The 19,942-nt window shown below is 42.7% G+C and overlaps 2 pseudogenes; one reads left to right on the forward strand and one right to left on the reverse strand.

Annotated features, from left to right (window-relative positions):
• The window catches only part of LOC139369626 (endonuclease V-like), a 36,276-nt pseudogene that overhangs the window by 16,143 nt on the left and 191 nt on the right, over window positions 1-19,942 (reverse strand).
• Window positions 15,368-16,499, forward strand: LOC139369980 (UDP-glucuronosyltransferase 2B10 pseudogene; annotated as a pseudogene).

Consider the following 19,942-nt stretch of genomic DNA (forward strand, 5'->3'; position numbering starts at 1 on the left):
AGCACAGTGTGTAAGGCAGATGAGTTATGGCACCACACTTTTCTCTAAGGGAACAGCACAGTCTAGTGGCAGGAATGCAGAATAACACTAACAGACTGCAGGTGGAGATGAGCATAAAGTTAGAAAGAGAGCCTGCCCACCCTGTTTTTGCCATTATAAACTTCAATGGCGCTGCCCATGCTACAACAGGCTTTGTGGCAAGTGCAGCCGCTATCCCGCTCTATGAGAGAAGCATAGACAGGTGAACTTCACATGGTCTCCCCTGTCCAGCAAGCCGTATTGATTTGCTCTGTTCCTCCCAGCCATTTGACAGTTAACAGGGTTCATCACAGTTGGCTTTCATTGATCGGACTGACTTCTAATCTGGTGACGGAGTGGCTCTTTTCGTATGCGTGTGTTTGTATACCTGTCTGATAGGCTCTGGGACACGGCAGCAGTAGTGTGTGAGCCGCAGGGCCGTGTCCAGGTTGATCTTTTGACCCACTGAAACATACACTGGTTTGGTACTGCCGTCAGGACTACGCAGGGCCTAGAAAGAAAGAGGACGAAAAGGGATGAAGAGAGAGAGAGGAGAAACAGAGAGACAGACAGAGGAGAGACTGTATGTTTAGAACTACTGATTACGTGTTTGTGTGCAAACGGTGAACGTGTGTGTGAGTCTAATCCTCCCCAGCACTTTTCCTGAGTCGGTAGTCAGAGGGAATCTGTCTCCTCCCTTCTGCAATGAAGCAATCTGAGGAGGAGGAGTGGAGTCAGACCATCCTTCATCCACACTACTACTGTCCGTCCGACCGTCTGAGCATGTCTGACTTTCTGTCTGCGGGTGCATTTTTCTTGCAATATCAAAGTCTTTCTCTCTGCCATCTCCTCGGTCTCTCTTTTCTTCGAGGGGAGGATGAGGCCCTGACATGTTCTTCACAGCCCTGTCAGCCATGTTCCTGTCTTTCTCACAAGGCAACATGCTAGTAGCTGTCCTGTTCCCTTCCTGGTAATATACTATGTATAAACTGAGCAAAAAAAGAAAAGTCCCTTTTTCAGGACCCCGTCTTTCAAAGATATTTAGATTTTTACGAATTAACTTCACAGATCTTCATTGTAAATGATTTAAACACTATTTCCCATGCTTGTCCAATTAACCATAAACAATTAATGAACACGCACCTGTGGAACAGTTGTTAAGACACTAACAGCTTACAGACAGTAGGCAATTAAGGTCACAGTTATGAAAACTTAGGACACTAAAAAGGTATTTCTACTGACTCATGCTGCAAGGAGGAATGAGGACTGCAGATGTGGCCAGGGAAATAAATTGCAATGTCGGTACTGTGAGACGCCTAAGACAGCACTACAGGGAGACAGGACGGACAGCTGATTGTCCTCGCAGTGGCAGACCACGTGTAACAAAACAATATAAAATCATACACAATGTGTAATGGCGGATGGTTGTAAATCTGAGTCCATAGAGGTGTGCTCAGGTGTTCTGCAAGGTTCTATTTTGGGCCCACTGTTGTTCATTTTGTATATCAACAACATTGGGGATCTTATTGAAACAGTGGATGTTAATTTTTATGCAGATGATACTGTTCTTTATTCAAGTGGTAGTAGTTTATCTTTAGCTTTTGAAAATGTCCAAAGAGCATTTAACATTATACAACAGAATCTGTATGATTTAAAACTGGTTCTAAATTCGGGTAAAACAAAATGCATGGTATTTTCAAATGCCAGGCATGTTACCAATCATGTCATTGCTACATTGGCTGGACATACTATAGAGCAAGTTAAAGTGTACAAACACTGGTATACACTGATTTATAAGGCCATATTGGGTAAAATGCCATTTTATCTCTGTTCATTTTTAGTCAGGTCGGTAAATAAATATAAATTACGGTCCCATTCTCATTTGCTTCTAACAGTACCAAAAAATCAGAACAGGTCATGGTAGAAATAGTTTTAGTTACTCAGCTCCGTGGCCCTGGAATTCTCTCCTGAATATGAAAAAATGTGATGATCTAGTTTCGTTGATGGATTTTAAACACTTGATCGATGAATATATCACAGAAGAGTGTAATTGTCCTTAGGCCAGACTTTCGTGTTTTTAACGGAAAATGTTTTTGTTGTACTGTGTGTGTGTTTATAGCTTTGTTTAATGTTGTGTTAGTGTATGCAAGTTGTTTTGCCTGAAACGTTGTTCACCCTGCTGCTATTGGACCAGGTCTCTCTTGGAAAAGAGATGTTATCTCAATGAGAAAAACCCTGTATAAATAAAAGGTTAAAAAAAACACACCTGCGGACAGGTACAGGATGTTAACAACAACTGCCCGAGTTACACCAGGAACGCACAACCCCTCCATTAGTGCTCAGACTGTCCGCAATAGGCTGAGAGAGGCTGGACTGAGGGCTTGTAGGCCTGTTGTAAGGCAGGTCCTCACCAGACATCACCGGCAACAACGTCGCCTATGGGCACAAACCCACCGTCGCTGGACCAGACAAGACTGGCAAAAAGTGCTCTTCACTGACGAGTCGCGGTTTTGTCTCACCCAGGGGTGATGGTCAGATTTGCGTTTATCGTCGAAGGAATGAGCGTTACACCGAGGACTGTACTCTGGAGTGGGATCGATTTGGAGGTGGAGGGTCCTTCATGGTCTGGAGCGGTGTGTCACGGCCTCATCGGACTGAGCATGTTGTCATTGCAGGCAATCTCAACACTGTGCGGTACAGGGAAGACATCCTCCTCCCTCATGTGGTACCCTTCCTGCAGGCTCATCCTGACATGACCCTCCAGCATGACAATGCCACCAGCCGTTCTGTGCGTGATTTCCTGCAAGACAGGAATGTCAGTGTTCTGCCATGGACAGCGAAGAGCCCGGATCTCAATCCCATTGACCACGTCTGCGACCTGTTGCATCGGAAGGTGAGGGCTAAGACCATTCCCCCCCAGAAATACCCGGGAACTTGCAGGTGCCTTGGTGGAAGAGTGTGGAGATGCACTGCAGTACTTAATGCAGCAGGTGGCCACACCAGATACTGACTGTTACTTTTGATTTCGACCCCCCCTTTGTTCAGGGACACATTATTCCATTTCTGTTAGTCACATGTCTGTGGAACTTGTTCAGTTTATGTCTCAGTTGTTGAATCTTATGTTCATACAACTATTTACACATGTTAAGTTTGCTGAAAATAAACGCGGTTGACAGTGAGAGGTTCCTTTTTTTTGCTGAGTTTAGTATGTGAACACCCCTTAAAATGAGTGAATTCGGCTATTTCAGCCACACAGTGTATAAAATCGAGCACACAGCCATGCAATCTCCACAGAGTAGAATGGCATTACTGAAGAGCTCATTGACTTTCATTACGGCACCGTCATAGGATGCCACAAGCTCACAGAACGGGACCGCCGAGTAATGAAGTGTGTAAAAATCATCTATCCTCAGTTGCAACACTCACTACCGAGTTCCAAACTGCCTCTGGAAGCAACAAGCACAAGAACTGTTCGTCGGGAAATGGGTTTCCATGGCCACACACGTTGGCTGGAGTGGTGAAAGCTCGCCGCCATTGGACTCTGGAGCAGAGGAAATACGTTCTCTGGAGTGATGAATCACGCTTCACCATCTGGCACTAAAGTCTGGGGCTGTTTTCCATGGTTCAGGAGTCTTAGTTCCAGTGAAGGGAAATCTTAACGCTACAGCATACAATGACATTCTAGACGATTCTGTGCCTCCAACTTTGTGGCAACAGATTGCGGAAGGCCCTTTCCTGTTTCAGCATGACAATACCCCCGTGCACAAAGCAAGGTCCAATCGTTTGTTGAGATTGATGTGGAAGAACTTGACCGGCCTGCACAGAGCCCTGACCTCAACCCCATCAAACACCTTTGGGATGAATTAGAACGCAGACTGCGAGCCAGGTCTAATCGCCCAACATTAGTGCCTCACTAATGCTCCTGTAGCTGAATGGAAGCAAGTCCACGCAGAAATGTTCCAACATCTAGTGGAAATCCTTCCCAGAAGGGTGGGGGCTGTTAGAGCAGCAAAGGGGGGACCAACTCCATACTAATGCCCTTGGTTTTGGAATAAGATGTTCGACAAGCAGGTGTCCACATACCTTTGGTCATGAAGTGTATATCTCGTTTGAAGTGCATAGGCTGGTGTGAGTCATCGGTCCGTGAAAAACCGAACAATCCCGTCTTCACTCGACCTTAAACTTGAAAGGTAAAAATCTGATATTACACATATTGGATGATATCGTGTTAATATGAGAGAGGCTCTCAGATCCTGCAATCAGCTTGAGATACATTCAGATCAAAACGAACCATCCTTATCCCTGTTGCCAAGACTGATGCTGTAACAGGTGTCTCATTGGAGATGAGGACTTGGCTTTAAACTAATGAAAGCATTGATGTCCTATCCATTTCACTATAACTAATTATAATACAGGACATGAAGATACGCCAGGTGAGGGGCCAGGTAGGGCCCAGGGCCCATCTGGTGGCATTTAGGAGACCAGTGTGTGTCTGTCGGAGTCAGCCGCCCTGGGCAGTAGGACATGAGACAGACCAACCATCAATAACACAGTGGTTTGACTCAGTGCCAGAGAGGAAGAGGAAGAGGGAGAAAGAGTGCGTGAAGGGTTCTGGGAGAGGTAAAAAATTACGATGGGATATTGAGAGACGGCAGTTGCAGAGAGAGTAGAGGGAGAAGGAGTGAAAGGAGTGAGAGAGAGAGAGAGAGCTGGGAAATAGAGTGGAGACAAAGAAAGAGAAGCAAACGAGACAGAGAGGAATTCCAGCCACCTATCAGCAGGCAGGGGCAACAGATGTCGTGTGAAGCTCATCTCATTCAACAGGCCTCAGTGAGTCACTCCCTGGCAATGCACACAATATAACCATTGATGGCCTGTACACCTGGGGCTGAATGTGTTGCAGTGGCGCATAACACACACATTGTACACACACACACACACACACGAGAGAAGACCAGTGGCATGTCCATTCAAACCTTTAGCCCATAATAAGACGCAGTGGGTAACAGGGACACAGAAATGTGATGTCACCGTGACAACAGAGGCTCCATGATTAAAGGAACTTCTATACAAGCCTTCATGTTTAAATCCCATGAACTATTCACGTAAATTGTAATACGATGTTTCAATGGACGTTTTGCTTGGATTTGAATTGATTGTCCAACAGTAAACCTATTGGGCCTCATCGCAATGTTACGAAAAACACTTGGACATATCATAACCAGAGGGACACATTGGATGTCTGTGAGTGTCTGACGTCTCCTTCACTCTGGATGTAGGAACACAGATTCCCCTAATCTAATTTCAGGTGAGAGCAGTTGGAGGAACAAATATGACTCATGTTGCATTGATGTGATTAACGAGCAAAAACAACTGCACACATGGCAGTTTAACGCTACGCTTGCATCTAAGCAATATTGAAGTCAGGGAGGTCACATCTATCATTCTACAATCTGCAGTGAGTCATCGTTTGAAAACGGACCCTGACGCCAGTCTCAAAGTCAAGATAAGAGGTGTTCTAATGTTCCATTTAAAATAACTGGAGCGTCGCTCGCTAAAAGCCTGAGGGAAATGTATCTGGACAGCTAAAAGCTACCTGATACCTTAATGAAAGACTAGCTAAGAGCCAGCGCTTTAGCTAACAGTAGCTAACTGACAGATACTGTTCAGAGGCTCAGAAACCTCAGCCAATGCAATCCACACCGCGGCTACAGTAGTTTGGTTAGCGAGGCTCATGCGATCGCTATCGTCTGTGAGACGCTAACTGTCGCCTGAGAGAGATCGAATGAACTTGGGAGTCGCTACCTGTTTCTCCGGTCATAAACAGTGGAAACCTAATCTGAGTCTAAACATAACAGCCGTTAGAGCTAAAGCAGAGCTGAGGGACATCAAGTGTTTTTCACAAAGTGTTGTGTAAGATTAGTGCGCTACGCTAACATAGATGTGCGTCGCGGGGACCATTTGAGCTGCGGTTATTGCCTGGTAATTGAGTTTTTAGGGAGCAGTTGGCAGTTGATTGCTGGTGGCGCGTGTTCAGGGTACTGGCTAAACTCCCATGGCCTTTTGGCAGTTGATTGCTGGTGGCGCGTGTTCAGGGTACTGCGCTAAACTCCCATGGCCTTTTGCGATGGAAATCTGTTAGCATTGTGGTCACATTAGTCATGTTAGTGCCATGTCTGTCTGTCCGACTGTTTGTCTGTCTCCATCTCTCGCATTCAAAATCCTTCACCAGAAGAGAGTGAAACCCTTACCTCTGACATTACTACCACCCTCCATCAGTCATTACAGACACCAAACCATCACACTATAGTACTGCTCTGTTGCAAGCCTGAAGCATGCAATTCATTTCCTTAAAATTAAATTATTTGTAACTTTGGATTGGAATTTCCCACAACGAAACAAAGGGCACATTTACATAACACAAATTGCTGCATAATTGCTTTAAATAATATATATATTTACCGGAGACTTCTCCCACCAGTATTCTCTTCAATAAGAGCTGGTTTACGGTTTTCACCAACAGGTTTTTTGTTTTTGCGCAACTTGTATAATACTGTTCAAGCCACAGAAACACTGGGGAGAGAAACTAACATCCCACAATAAAATATTACAATAGATCCAGGCAAGAAAACACACTACCTTAAAACATTTATCACAATAGAATGATGAATAATGCATTGTGCTCTCTGTGCTCCGATTTCAACACAGCTACAGTATGACTAAGTGTGAAAAATGGAGCTCAAAGGTAGACAAGAGCCCACATGAATGATTCATGAAGATTAAATTAACATTATAAAACTGTATGCCAATAATTATTTTGTTGTTGCATTCAAATGTTGTTTGATACAGCAACAGGAAAAGAGACCATGCCACTAGTATGGTATGGTCCCCAGAATGGTATGGTCCCCAGAAGAGGAGAAGAAAAGCTTGACAAAAGCTTGACATTGGCGGTCAGACATTTGCTCAAATGCAGACCTACTGTAGGTAGGCTACAGTTTAGTAGTCCAATGTCAGTTGAGATCTCATTTGAGTGCTATCCATCAGAATGTTGTTATTGTAAAAACGAAAAAACAAATTAGATATAACTAGCGAACACTCCGCCCTTATATCAATGGAAACTAGTCCTTTGATTCAATGCAATTTTACCCCTCTGCAAAAATGTGTTTATCTGTTCATCATTTTGGTCTCTACCGGTGTGAAATGTGAGCGGTAGAGCTCTCACCTGTGACTGGTGTTTCTCGTTCTTCTCCACACCCTGCACCTGCAGGAGGTTCTTGGCCACATCTATACAGGGAAGCCCTGACAGAACTCCCAGGTGACACGCCAGGCCAAACTCTGGAAAAAAGACAACCCCGTATATATAGTAGGGGACATGGCCATCACAACCAGTTGAAGTCTGAATTGTTATGCAAGTATGTAACATGCTACTGTTAGTAGTAAATAGTCAATGCTATTAGTAGACAGTATGTAGCTTGAGACAGTAAGTAGCTTGAGACAGTAAGTAGCTCGGTCTCAGTTTGAGACCGAGACTGTCTTTGTAGTGGAACAGACCATTCCCATCCACCAAGACCACCTATTGGGGACAGATACAGAAAGAGGCTACGGGTGAGAGATGGACAAGTACAGAAAGAGGCTACGGGTGAGAGATGGACAAGTACAGAAAGAGGCTACGGGTGAGAGATGGACAAGTACAGAAAGAGGCTACGGGTGAGAGATGGACAAGTACAGAAAGAGGCTACGGGTGAGAGATGGACAAGTACAGAAAGAGGCTACGGGTGAGAGATGGACAAGTACAGAAAGAGGCTACGGGTGAGAGATGGACAAGTACAGAAAGAGGCTACGGGTGAGAGATGGACAAGTACAGAAAGAGGCAACGGGTGAGAGATGGACAAGTACAGAAAGAGGCAACGGGTGAGAGATGGACAAGTACAGAAAGAGGCAACGGGTGAGAGATGGACAAGTACAGAAAGAGGCAACGGGTGAGAGATGGACAAGTACAGAAAGAGGCAACGGGTGAGAGATGGACAAGTACAGAAAGAGGCAACAGGTGAGAGATGGACAAGTACAGAAAGAGGCAACGGGTGAGAGATGGACAAGTACAGAAAGAGGAAACGGTGAGAGATGGGCAAGTACAGAAAGAGGCAACGGTGAGAGATGGACAAGATTCAAAGCAGCTCTCTGCTGTCCCTTGTACTTCTAAGCATGAGGTCTTTCTTCATTACAGGCTAACAAAAGAAGAGTTTTCCCAAGACTTCGTGAGATTTTGTTGGCTGGATGTATTGAACTGTGTCAACCGCCCATTCACTGATTAGTTAGTGTCAAGGTGGTTGTACAGGCATGTTTCTGCTGTGAATCATAAGCCATGTAGAAATAATTTGAGTGGCTGTACATAAAGCAGCGGGGACTGGTCTGTCAGTGTCCATGGCTAAATGTCCGTGTCCATGGCTAAATGTCCGTGTCCATGGCTAAATGTCCGTGTCCATGGCTAAATGTCCGTGTCCATGGCTAAATGTCCGTGTCCATGGCTAAATGTCCGTGTCCATGGCTAAATGTCCGTGTCCATGGCTAAATGTCCGTGTCCATGGCTAAATGTCCGTGTCCATGGCTAAATGTCCGTGTCCATGGCTAAATGTCAGTGATAAATCCATGAGGGCAGTGTGCATGTGTTAGGCAGAAGACAGTGAGTGTGTGTGTGTGCGTTTGGTTTTGATCGTGTGTGTGTGTGAGTGTTTTGCGCCGGAGAGGTCTTTTGCGTGTGTGTGCATGTGTGGATAGGAACCCGACTTGAGGTGGGAGTGAGTGATGTGTGTGGGCTGTGACTAACACAGGAGAGTGGGAAGGTATGGATGGCACAGAGCTGACTTATGGACACACATCGTGGGAGAGGAAGACGGAGGGTTATTGGACAGCTGAAAAGAAAAGCATTAACACCCAGAGCTGCATCGCTCTGAGGTGAACAGCTAAACAGTTGGACACAGCAAACTGAAAACAGCAATGAAACAGAACATTTAGTCTCAACAGAAGTTAGACAGTATGAGACATGTCAGAGTGAGATTTAGTAAATTGAACTAAATGTAAACATTAGTGTTCTGAGTATAACAGTAAATACGTCAGTTAAACTGAAACATCTCCAATGCCAAAGTGGCCAGACCCTGACCTGAGGTAGCCCGGCTGAGGTAGCCGGCTGAGGTAGCAGGGGGGGCTGGGTCGTCTCCAGGCGCTGCAGGGCCTCCAGCAGATAGGGAGTCTCCCTGAAGGCCAGGAACCCTGAGATGTAGGGGGCGGTCAGGGTCACCATCTGACTGTCCTCATACAGCAGCTGGTAGTGGACACAGGGAACAGACAGCAGAGAACACCGGTATAAACGTATGCCTGTGTTATATCTAATGCAGTGCCTTCAGAAAGTATTCATCCTCCTAAACGTATTCCACATGTTGTGGTGTTACAACCTGAATTCAAAATAATAATAATTCTCACCCATCTACACACAACACCCCATAATGACAAATTGAAAACATGTTATTAAATCAAATCAAATTTTATTTGTCACATACACATGGTTAGCAGATGTTAATGCGAGTGTAGCGAAATGATTGTGCTTCTAGTTCCGACAATGCAGTAATAACCAACGAGTAATCTAACCTAACAATTCCACAACAACTACCTTATACACACAAGTGTAAAGGGATGAAGAATATGTACATAAAGATATATGAATGGGTGATGGTACAGAGCGGCATAGGCAAGATGCAGTAGATGATATAGAGTACAGTATATGAGATGAGTATGTTGGATATGTAAACATTATATTAAGTGGCATTGTTTAAAGTGGCTAGTGATACATTTTTTACATCAATTTCCATTATTAAAGTGGCTGGAGTTGAGTCAGTATGCTGGCAGCAGCCACTCACTGTTAGTGGTGGCTGTTTAACAGTCTGATGGCCTTGAGATATACTGAAAAACAGCTTCTCTCGGTCCCAGCTTTGATGCACCTGTACTGACCTCGCCTTCTGGATGATTGCGGGGTGAACAGGCAGTGGCTCGGGTGGTTGTTGTCCTTGATGATCTTTATGGCCTTCCTGTGACATCGCGTGGTGTAGGTGTCCTGAGGGCAGGTAGTTTGCCCCCGGTGATGCGTTGTGCAGACCTCACTACCCTCTGGAGAGCCTTACGGTTGTGGGCGTAGCAGTTGCCGTACTAGGTGGTGATAGAGCCCGACAGGATGCTCTCGATTTAGCATCTGTAAAAGTTTGTGAGTGCTTTTGGTGACAAGCCAAATTTCTTCAGCCTCCTGAAGTTGAAATACAGAAATATCTAATTTCCTTAAGTATTCACACCCAATACTTTGTTGAAGCAAACAATTCTTCAAGCGCTTAAATTGGATGTTGATCATTGCTAGACAACCATTTTCAGTTCACATGGGATGATTACACTGAACAACAAAATAAAGGAAATATTGAATGATCCATCGCATCTCCCAAAAACCTTTACAATAGACATCTGTAAAATGATAACCAAAGCTTTAGTTTCTAGACTGTCTTTAGAGGTCGACCGATTAAGATTTTTCAACACCGATACCGATTATTGAAGGACCACCAAAAAAGGCCGATACCGATTAAATCGGCCGATTTTTTAAAAGTGTATTTGTAATAATGACAATTACGACAGTACTGAATGAACACTTATTTGAACTTAATATAATGCATCAATAAATTAATGTAATACATCAATAAATATCAATTTAGCCTCAAATAAATAATGAAACATTGACAATTTAGTTTAAATAATGCAAAAACAAAGTTTTAGAGAAGAAAGTAAAAGTGCAATATGTGCCATGTGAAAAAGCTAACGTTTAAGTTCCTTGCTCAGAACATGAGAACATGCTCCCTGCTTTTTCATTACAATTTGAAAGCTGGTGGTTCCTTTTAACATGAGACTTCAATATTCCAAGGTAAGAAGTTTTAGGTTGTAGTTATTATAGGAATTATAGGACTATTTCCCTCTATACCATTTGTATTTCACTAACCTTTGACTATTGGATGTTCTTATAGGCACCTTAGTATTGCCAGTGTAACAGTATAGCTTCCGTCCCTCTCCTCCCTGGGCTCGAACCAGCAACACAACGACAACAGCCACCATCGAATCAGCGTTACCCATGCAGAGCAAGGGGAACAACTACTAGAAGGCTCAGAACGAGTGACGTTTGAAACGCTATTAGCGCGCGCTAACTAGCTAGCCATTTCACTTCGGTTACACCAGCCTCATCTCGGGAGTTGGTAGGCTTGAAGTCATAAACAGCGCAATGCTTGACACACAACGAAGAGCTGCTGGCAAAACGCACGAAAGTGCTGTTTGAATTGATGTTTACGCGCCTGCTTCTTCCTACCATCGCTCAGTCAGACTGCTCTATCAAATATCAAATCATAGACTTAATTATAATATACAGAAATACGAGCCTTTGGTCATTAATATGGTAGAATCCAGAAACTATAATTTTGAAAACAAAACCTTTATTATTTCAGTGAAATATGGAACCGTATATTCAACGGCCCAAACTGTTGCATATACCCTGACTCTGCGTGCAATGAACGCAAGAGAAGTGACACAATTTCACCTGGTTAATATTGCCTGCTAACCTGGATTTCTTTTAGATAAATATGCAGGCTTAAAAATATATACTTCTGTGTATTGATTTTAAGAAAGGCATTGATATTTATGGTTAGGTACAGTCGTGCAACGATTGTGCTTTTTTCACAAATGCGCTTTTGTTAAATCATCTCCCATTTGGCGAAGTTTGCCCTCTTTGTTAGGAAGAAATAGTCTTCACACAGTTCGCAACGAGCCAGGCGGCCCAAACTGCTGCATATACCCTGACTCTGTTGCAAGAGAAGTGACACAATTTACCTAGTTAAAATAAATTCATGTTAGCAGGCAATATTAACTAAATATGCAGGTTTAAAAATATTTACTTGTGTATTGATTTTAAGAAAGGTATTGATGTTTATGGTTAGGAAAACGGAGCAACCACAGTCCTTTTTCCGCGAATGCGCACCGCATCGATTATATGCAACGCAGGACACGCTAGATTAAACTAGTAATATCATCAACCATTGATTGTTTTTTATAAGATATAAGTTTAATGCTAGCTTGGCTTCTTACTGCATTCGCGTAAGGCAGGCAGGCTCCTCGTGGAGTGCAATGAGAGGCAGGTGGTTAGAGCGTTGGACTAGTTAACTGTAAGGTTGCAAGATTGAATCCCGAGCTGACAAGTTAAAAAATCTGTCGTTTTGCCCCTGAACAAGGCAGTTAACCCACCGTTCCTAGGCCGTCATAAAAATAAGAATGTGTTCTTAACTTGCCTAGTCAAAAAAAGGTGTTTCATTTTTTAAATTTTAATTATTTATATATATATTTTTTTTAAATCGGCCAGATTGGTGTCCAAAAATACAGATTTCCGGTTGTTATGAAAACTTGAAAATCGGCCCTAATTAATCGGCCATTACAATTAATCAGTCGACCTCTAGTTGTCTTCCTCTCAGGCTTCCATGTCCTCTCCCTGGATCTCCTCAATGTCCACGTCTTGAACATCAGACTGAGGCCTCATCTTCACTGTCACTTTCCAACCTTTTTGAGGATGGCTTGTTGTCAGGCTCAAAAAGCCTCAAATTTGCCCCGATGGCCACCAATTTTTCAACCCAGACAGTGTAGTAGTGTGGGCTCAATAGCATCTCATTAGTGTGCAAGATCTTGAGAATCAGATGTACATGTGATGGAAGAATGCACTGTGCATGCAGAGGGTTGCAATTCCATTTAATTGGGGATAGTTTAACCAAAATATGCCACAAGACCTAGAATTGCCTCATGTGTATCCCACAAAAAAGGTTCACTGTTAAGCATAACAGTTGTTAGGCTTATTATTAAGCATAACAACTGTTATAAGGTTCACTGTCATAAGCACAAATCTAAATATATGTTATATTTCAGATTCTTCAAAGTAGCCACCCTTTGCATTGATGAAAGTTTTGCACACGCTTGGCATTCTCTCAACCAGCTTCATGAGGTACACATGGAATGCATTTCAATTAACAGGTGTGCCGTGTTAAAAGTTCATTTGTGAAATTTCTTTCCTTAATGTGTTTGAGACAATCAGATGTGTTGTAACAAGGTAGGGTGGTATACAGAAGACAGCCTCAGAGTTCAAGTAACAGACACATCTCAACATAAACTGTTCAGAGGAGACTGAGTGAATCAGGCCTTCATGGTCGAATTGAAACCACTACTAAAGGACACAAATTCTAAGAAGAGAGTAGATTGGGCAAGAAACACGATCAATGGACATTAGACCGGTGGAAATCTGTCCTTTGGTCTGATGAGTCCAAATCAGAGATTTTTCGGTTCCAACCGCCGTGTCTTTGTGAGACGCAGAGTAGGTGAACGGATGATCTCAGCAGGAGTGGTTCCCACCGTGAAGCATGGAGGAGGTGGTGTGGTGGTGTGGGGATTCTTTGCTGGTGACACTGTCTGATTTATTTAGAATTCAAGGCACACTTAACCAGGTTGGCTACCACAGCATTCTGCAGCAATACATCATCCAATCTGCTTAGCGCTTAGTGGGACTATCATTTGTTCTTCAACAGGACAATGACCCAAAACACACCTCCAGGCTGTGTAAGGGCTATTTGACCAAGGAGAGTGATGGAGTGTTGCATCAGATGACCTGGCCTCCACAATCACCCAACCTCAACCCAATTGAGATGGTTTGGGATCAGTTGGACCGCAGAGTGAAGGAAAAGCAGCCAACAAGTGCTCAGCATATGTGGGAACTCCTTTAAGACTGTTGGAAAAGCATTTCTCAAGAAGCTGGTTGAGAGAATGCCAAGAGTGTGCAAAGCTGTCATCAAGGCAAAGGGTAGCTACTTTGAAAAATCTGAAATCTAAAATCTATTTAGATTTGTTTAACACTGTCATGGTTATTACATGATTCCATATGTATTATTTCATAGTGTTGATGTATTCACTATTATTCCACAATGTAGAAAATTGAAAAAAATAACAAAAACCCTTGAATGAGTAGGTGTGTCCAAACTTTTGACTGGTACTATATAAACAAAGAAAGAGAAACGCTTGTGCACAGCAGTGTGTCTAGGTCCAGGTGCTGTTTTTTTTCAGAAACAAGCATTAAAAAACAAGAGTACCACACCCTGAAAAAAGATAGGTGACCGACCTTGACTTAAGTGCTTACAATCAGTTCAAACATGAAAAGTAAATAAGGACTAAAGTCAGGGTCGGTCACCTGTCTTTTTTTCAGTGTGCGGGTTTTCCTTTTTATGAATATGTAATTTCACAGAACTATCCCTTTAAAGCCGCACTGATTCTGGTGCAAAACATAATGTCTCTGTTGGTCTTGAGAGGTAGAGACCTGAGTCTGTGTTTCGAAGTCAATACTGTACTGCATACTCATTGTTAAAAGGGGATGTGATTGATCAAATGTTATTTCCCTCTCTTGTGTGTGTGGTCTTTCTAGATGTCTCATGAGGGCCTTTTGTTTAACCCAGAATATTTTTCCACTCACCTGCACAACTCTCGCTACAGTGTTCTGGCTTACCTATTTTGACAAAGTTGGCTCCAAAGTAAAACATTGTGTTAATCATTGAACAGAGATCTATATCTTGGTCCCCAGTGATGGATCCATTGGAGCTGACGGTATCTATCTGAAGTCGATGACAAAGTCGATGACAAAGTCTTTGGGATTTTTCCTCATTCTTTTGCGACTTGTCATGTTACACAGGGTGAGTTATTTAAAAAAAAAAAAGAAAAAAAAGTAGTGTTTAAGTCTACCAAAAGGTTTATAGATGGTCCTGAGTCCTGGAATTTAGTTACCCTGCTTTAGTAAGAACATTATGATACAATAGAAATTATCGAAATATACAGTATATCTTTTTTTTAATATTAATGTCATCTTGGGGGTGATTTTTTTTTAATTTGGCATTTTAATTGACGCTGTAATGCAATAAATAATGCAAATATTAATTAATTGATGGAGGCGTTTTGGTGTATTTGATATATCCCCAGGGAAGACATGTGGAGAGAGTTAGTCTGTGTTGTTTTTGGAAATTCCATCATCAGAGTCATTCCTGAATTACGGTGGCTTTTGGGCATGGGGGGGGGGGGCCTTAATAAGCATCTCAACAATAGATGGGCTTGATAAAATTCCATTATATAATTTGCGCAAACAATCCTTCAAAAACACAAAGAGGATACATTTCTTCTGAAATTCGTCAGAGAACAAAATACTGATGTTGATATACTTTCAAAGATTGAAGAATGTATGTGTGGTTTGGTAAGAGCAATGTTTGAGGATAAAGAACTCATAAAAAGCCTTGTGGAAGTGAGGAATGACATGGTGCTCACAGATCTGGGTGGGGAAGTCTTGCTGACGCATTATATTAGATTGCCTTTAGTTTACAGCGCTCGTTGGACCACAGCTGGTATGGCACATTTTGCTCTTTCTCCCTCACCAGTTATTTGTTCCAATTTTTAGATCAGGTTTATCGGAAGATATGAATCTCTTACAAATATGTTTTATGGCATTATGGTTAACCAGGAAATTATAGAGTTCAATATATACTATGATGAGCTTTGTGATAAATACTTTGGCCGAGATATTCATTATTACACATTGCTTCGTTCAGCTGACCTATGGTTGATTCGCTCCGATTTTGTTTTCGGGTCTCCACATCCAATTGTGCCAAACATCGTACACATTGATGGCTTCTACTGTAAGCCTGTTCAACCGCTCTCAAAAGAGCTAGAAGAGTTTGTTCAGAGCTCTGGAGAACATGGGGTCATTATAATGTAGTTAGGATCCTTAGTCAGTCTTACAAGGGATGTATCTACTGAAATTGCTTCTGCCTTTTCCCAACGCCTCAGAAAGTCATGTGGGGACATGTTAGTGACAAACCCTCCATTTCGGGTAACAATACCCTCCTGGTAAAATGGCTGGCTCAGTCTGACCTCCTTGGTCATGACAAGATCAGAGCATTTGTGTGGGGTTACAAATGTGGTCAAGGAGGCCATTTACCATGGTGTTGGGTTTGCCACTGTTCCAAGACCAATTTGACAATCTTCTCCAGCTGGAGGAGAGAGGAGAAGCCAAGGTTTTAGACATTGGCAGTTTCAATAGAGGGATCTTCCTTCAGGGCTTGCAGGACGTTCTCCACAATGGGGCCTACAAGTTCAACATGCAGAAGCACTCTAGACTGCAAGGAGACCATTCCATGAAGCCACTGGACAGGGCCGTCTACTGGATCGAGTTCGTCATGAGACACAAAGAGGCTGCTGACTTGCGCTCAGAGTCCCACAGGATGCCACGATACAGCTACCACTCAGTGGATGTCATCACCATGTTGTTGGCAATGGTGCTCCTCTTCCTCTTGCCTAATGCAGCTATAGTAACATACTGTTGCTGCAGGTTGTGTTGAAAAATACAAATGTATCATCATACTGTACTCATAAGTAAAAGTTATTATTTCTGAGAGCTTCAAGTATTTGTGACTAACTTGTCGGGAAATGGGTATCACACAAGTGTATATTTTGTTTAAGAAATTGTGTTGATTTATTTCACATTGTTCTATCGAGTCAATTTGATTTGATTGAGGAGGAGTCGGAGTACTCCTGCTAAAATGCCCGTCCTTGTCAGAATTTTCATTTAGTATTTTACTATCTTCTACGTTAATTGTCATGTGAATGTCACATAAATTACTATGATTCAGAAAATTACTCAGATATTCATCCTTGGATATTCAAAACTATTTTAACTTCAAGCAACCAATTTGTAAAAATTCATTGTGGCTCTTGGCTATTCTGAAATTGTTTGGGCGGATGATGCAAAAACCCCTGTGTTGTGAATTAATCCAGTAAAAACCAATGGGAGAGACTCTGGGTAAATGATTGTGTCTGCCCTGACTGGGGGACATTTAATTAGTCTTAGTATAATAAGATTACAACAAAATTGGTCCATATATCAACAAAACAAGCTGGCAAATATCATTAATTATGATGGGTTGTGTTACAGAATGTGTTGACAGCCCTTGATGGAGAATTAGGGTCGAGTCCAATAGAGGGACTGGAACGGTTAAGAATGAAAAATAGAGACAATGAAAAGTTGAGGCAAGACTCATGGTCACAAACTGCTAGGATGACTTAACAGACATGGTCTGTGTGCCCATACCTTCAAGTCACTTCCTTTCCTTGTCTCCTTTCTTTGATCCACACTAATACAGAAGAGCTATTCAGGTGAAATACAAAAAGAACACCATATTTCTTTCATCTAGTATGCTCAAACAGTGCCTGAGTCAAGAGGAGAAAAGGAAACCACTTTATATCATTAAGATGCAGCCCATGGTTAGCATTAGTGTAGAAATGGTCTGTTTGGGCTTTATAGCATTAAAATGCAGCCAATGGTTAGAATTTGCATAGAAATGGTCCAAGTCAGTGCCTTACCTCTAGGTCTGGGTAGCTGAGCACCACTAGCTGGGCACAGACGTTGACGTCATCTCCTTCGATGAACGACAGGTCCACTCCTCCAACCCGGTGAAGTCTGGACTTCTCTGCCAATCCTCTGTGTCCTCCTCCACCACCTGCTGCCTCCGGCTGGCCTGTTCACTAGGAGAGAGAGAGGAGAGGGAGCAAAAACAACAAAGGGTTAGGGCCAAGGGGGAGAGGTTGGGAGAACATTTGGACCGGCCAACAGATGAAGACTTCTACTAGTAATGAGGCATTCTACAGCACCGGTCCCCCTACACCATCTGCTTGGCTTCTACATCTCTAGTGTCAGACACAAATCTACCAAGGAGGCGGCGCTGGGAAAAGGGACATGATACCATTATCAGTGACGGTCACAATAGATTCACAAGTCAACTGCTGAGAGAGAGATAGCTGATACTGGCAGCATTCCAGGGTTACTGTTGGCAGGAAACTTCTCTCTTGCAGAAAGGTCTCACCTCACCTGCCCAGTTGCTGTGTCCCTCAGCTGGTGTCATAGGGTAACTTACTACTGTTCTCCCAAGACAACCCTACCTGAACCTCACAAGGGCTATCCAGTATCGAACAAGAATAACTAGGCCTACATTCAGACCTTTTACATGGTTATGTGGTTGATATGTGATATTCAACCATAGGGTTTAAAATACCAACTTGTGCAGGGCTGGCTCCAAGCCAGAAACTCAGTCTGGGTCTCAACTTACTGTTGAGAGCTAGAATAGTAGAATACACAAGGTGCAATTTATAAATTTGGTTGAGCATCAGTAGTTTCTCTTGTTCTGTCCGTCACCCAGGGGCGCTGACCTCCAGGAGGCCCCCTTTGATTTTGTTAGTCACTCTCACTCAGTTATCATTAACATGGCATAAGTCATGTAGGAAATGAGCTTTAAAACTGCAAAATTGTCCCCCTTGTAAACTGAGTAAATGTGGATATTGAATTGACCACTTCAACATGGTTGTGGCACAGTCGATGCCACTGTCTCACTACACTACAATCAGACGGGGAAATCAGATTTACATTTTTATGATACCTATAATTGTAAGCCAGGTGGTTCAGCCCTGAACGCTGATTAGCTGAAATCACTGTTTACTGTTCTAATATCGTTGGTAACCAGTTTATAATAGCAATAAAGCACCTTGGGGTTTGTGGTATCTGGCCAACATATGCATCGTTTTCCTACCAACAGGTTTCTGTGCCAATGCACCACACACAACCAATAAGCAATGCATAACTGCATACCGATTATCGACTTCATCTTGGTTTACGTTTTCAACACTAGTCAAATAGAGTACGTCAACCTCGACAAACAAAATAGATCCCTCCCTACTCAGTATCAACGGCTTGGCTTGACAATCTATGAATGTCATTACATTTGTGGGTGTTTTGTATCAAATGTCTCTTGCCATTGATTGAATGGCCAGTGTGCAGTTTGGATGCTGGAATTATATTTGACTGGAGTGGATGAACGTGCGCAGGTAGGTTACATGAGACTTTTGACGTAGACTAATCAGATTAAAACATCGTGACTAGTTGTGTTTCTGATACACAAAGAAAGGTAATACATTTTAAAAAGTTAAGTGACAAATATGTCGGCTATATTGAAGCCTTGGGTTGTAGATCGAGGAATATCCGCTCGGGTCAGAAAGGAGGCAGAACGCGCGTTAAATTTCGCTGAATAACAAGGCCTGCTGGGAGTATAGGGCTATGTGACTTCACTATATAGGAAGATTTCGGGGAATGATGATCTGCAACAGACAGTGCATCAGTATCAGAAGTAAAAATACAGCCGGACTGTCCTGTACTCTGCCTTTCTAGATTTTATCATCTGAGAGTAGACCCACAATTGATCCAAATGGAATTAAACATTCAAATAACAGGGCTTTTGCCCCATTATTTCAATTGCATGTTCACTCCAATTTACAGTCTATAGTAGAACTGTACTGACTTGAAAACAATAATGTCCCTAATACTTTACAAATTGAATTAACTGTATAACGGATAAAACATTTTGAAATGTAAAGCGAGCCAGCAAAAAAAAAACAAAGTATTGAATGTCACTGTCACCTCAAATGTATCTCTCGGCTTGTGTGCACCTACGTTAACCTTCATTCATAGGCTAGGTTGTAGCAACATCATGATGGGTATAGGGACAATTTGAGCATAAAGTAGTTGCCTAAACATATCGCTTGTTACATTGAACTGGGTGAATGGAATTCGAATGACATTCATCCAATATGCTTTAATAGAAAAATAAAGTCATGCTTAGGAAAATAAAATCATCCTCTCTCATCTTGAACGGCACTGACCGTCACTGCTCCATGTGCCAGACAACTGCTCTGCCTCTCGTAATGTCTGGCTTGATTTATACTAACTAGCTAGAAA

This window comes from Oncorhynchus clarkii, chromosome 17 (genome assembly GCF_045791955.1).
Source record: "Oncorhynchus clarkii lewisi isolate Uvic-CL-2024 chromosome 17, UVic_Ocla_1.0, whole genome shotgun sequence".
In the NCBI taxonomy this organism is placed as follows: Eukaryota; Metazoa; Chordata; class Actinopteri; order Salmoniformes; family Salmonidae; genus Oncorhynchus; species Oncorhynchus clarkii.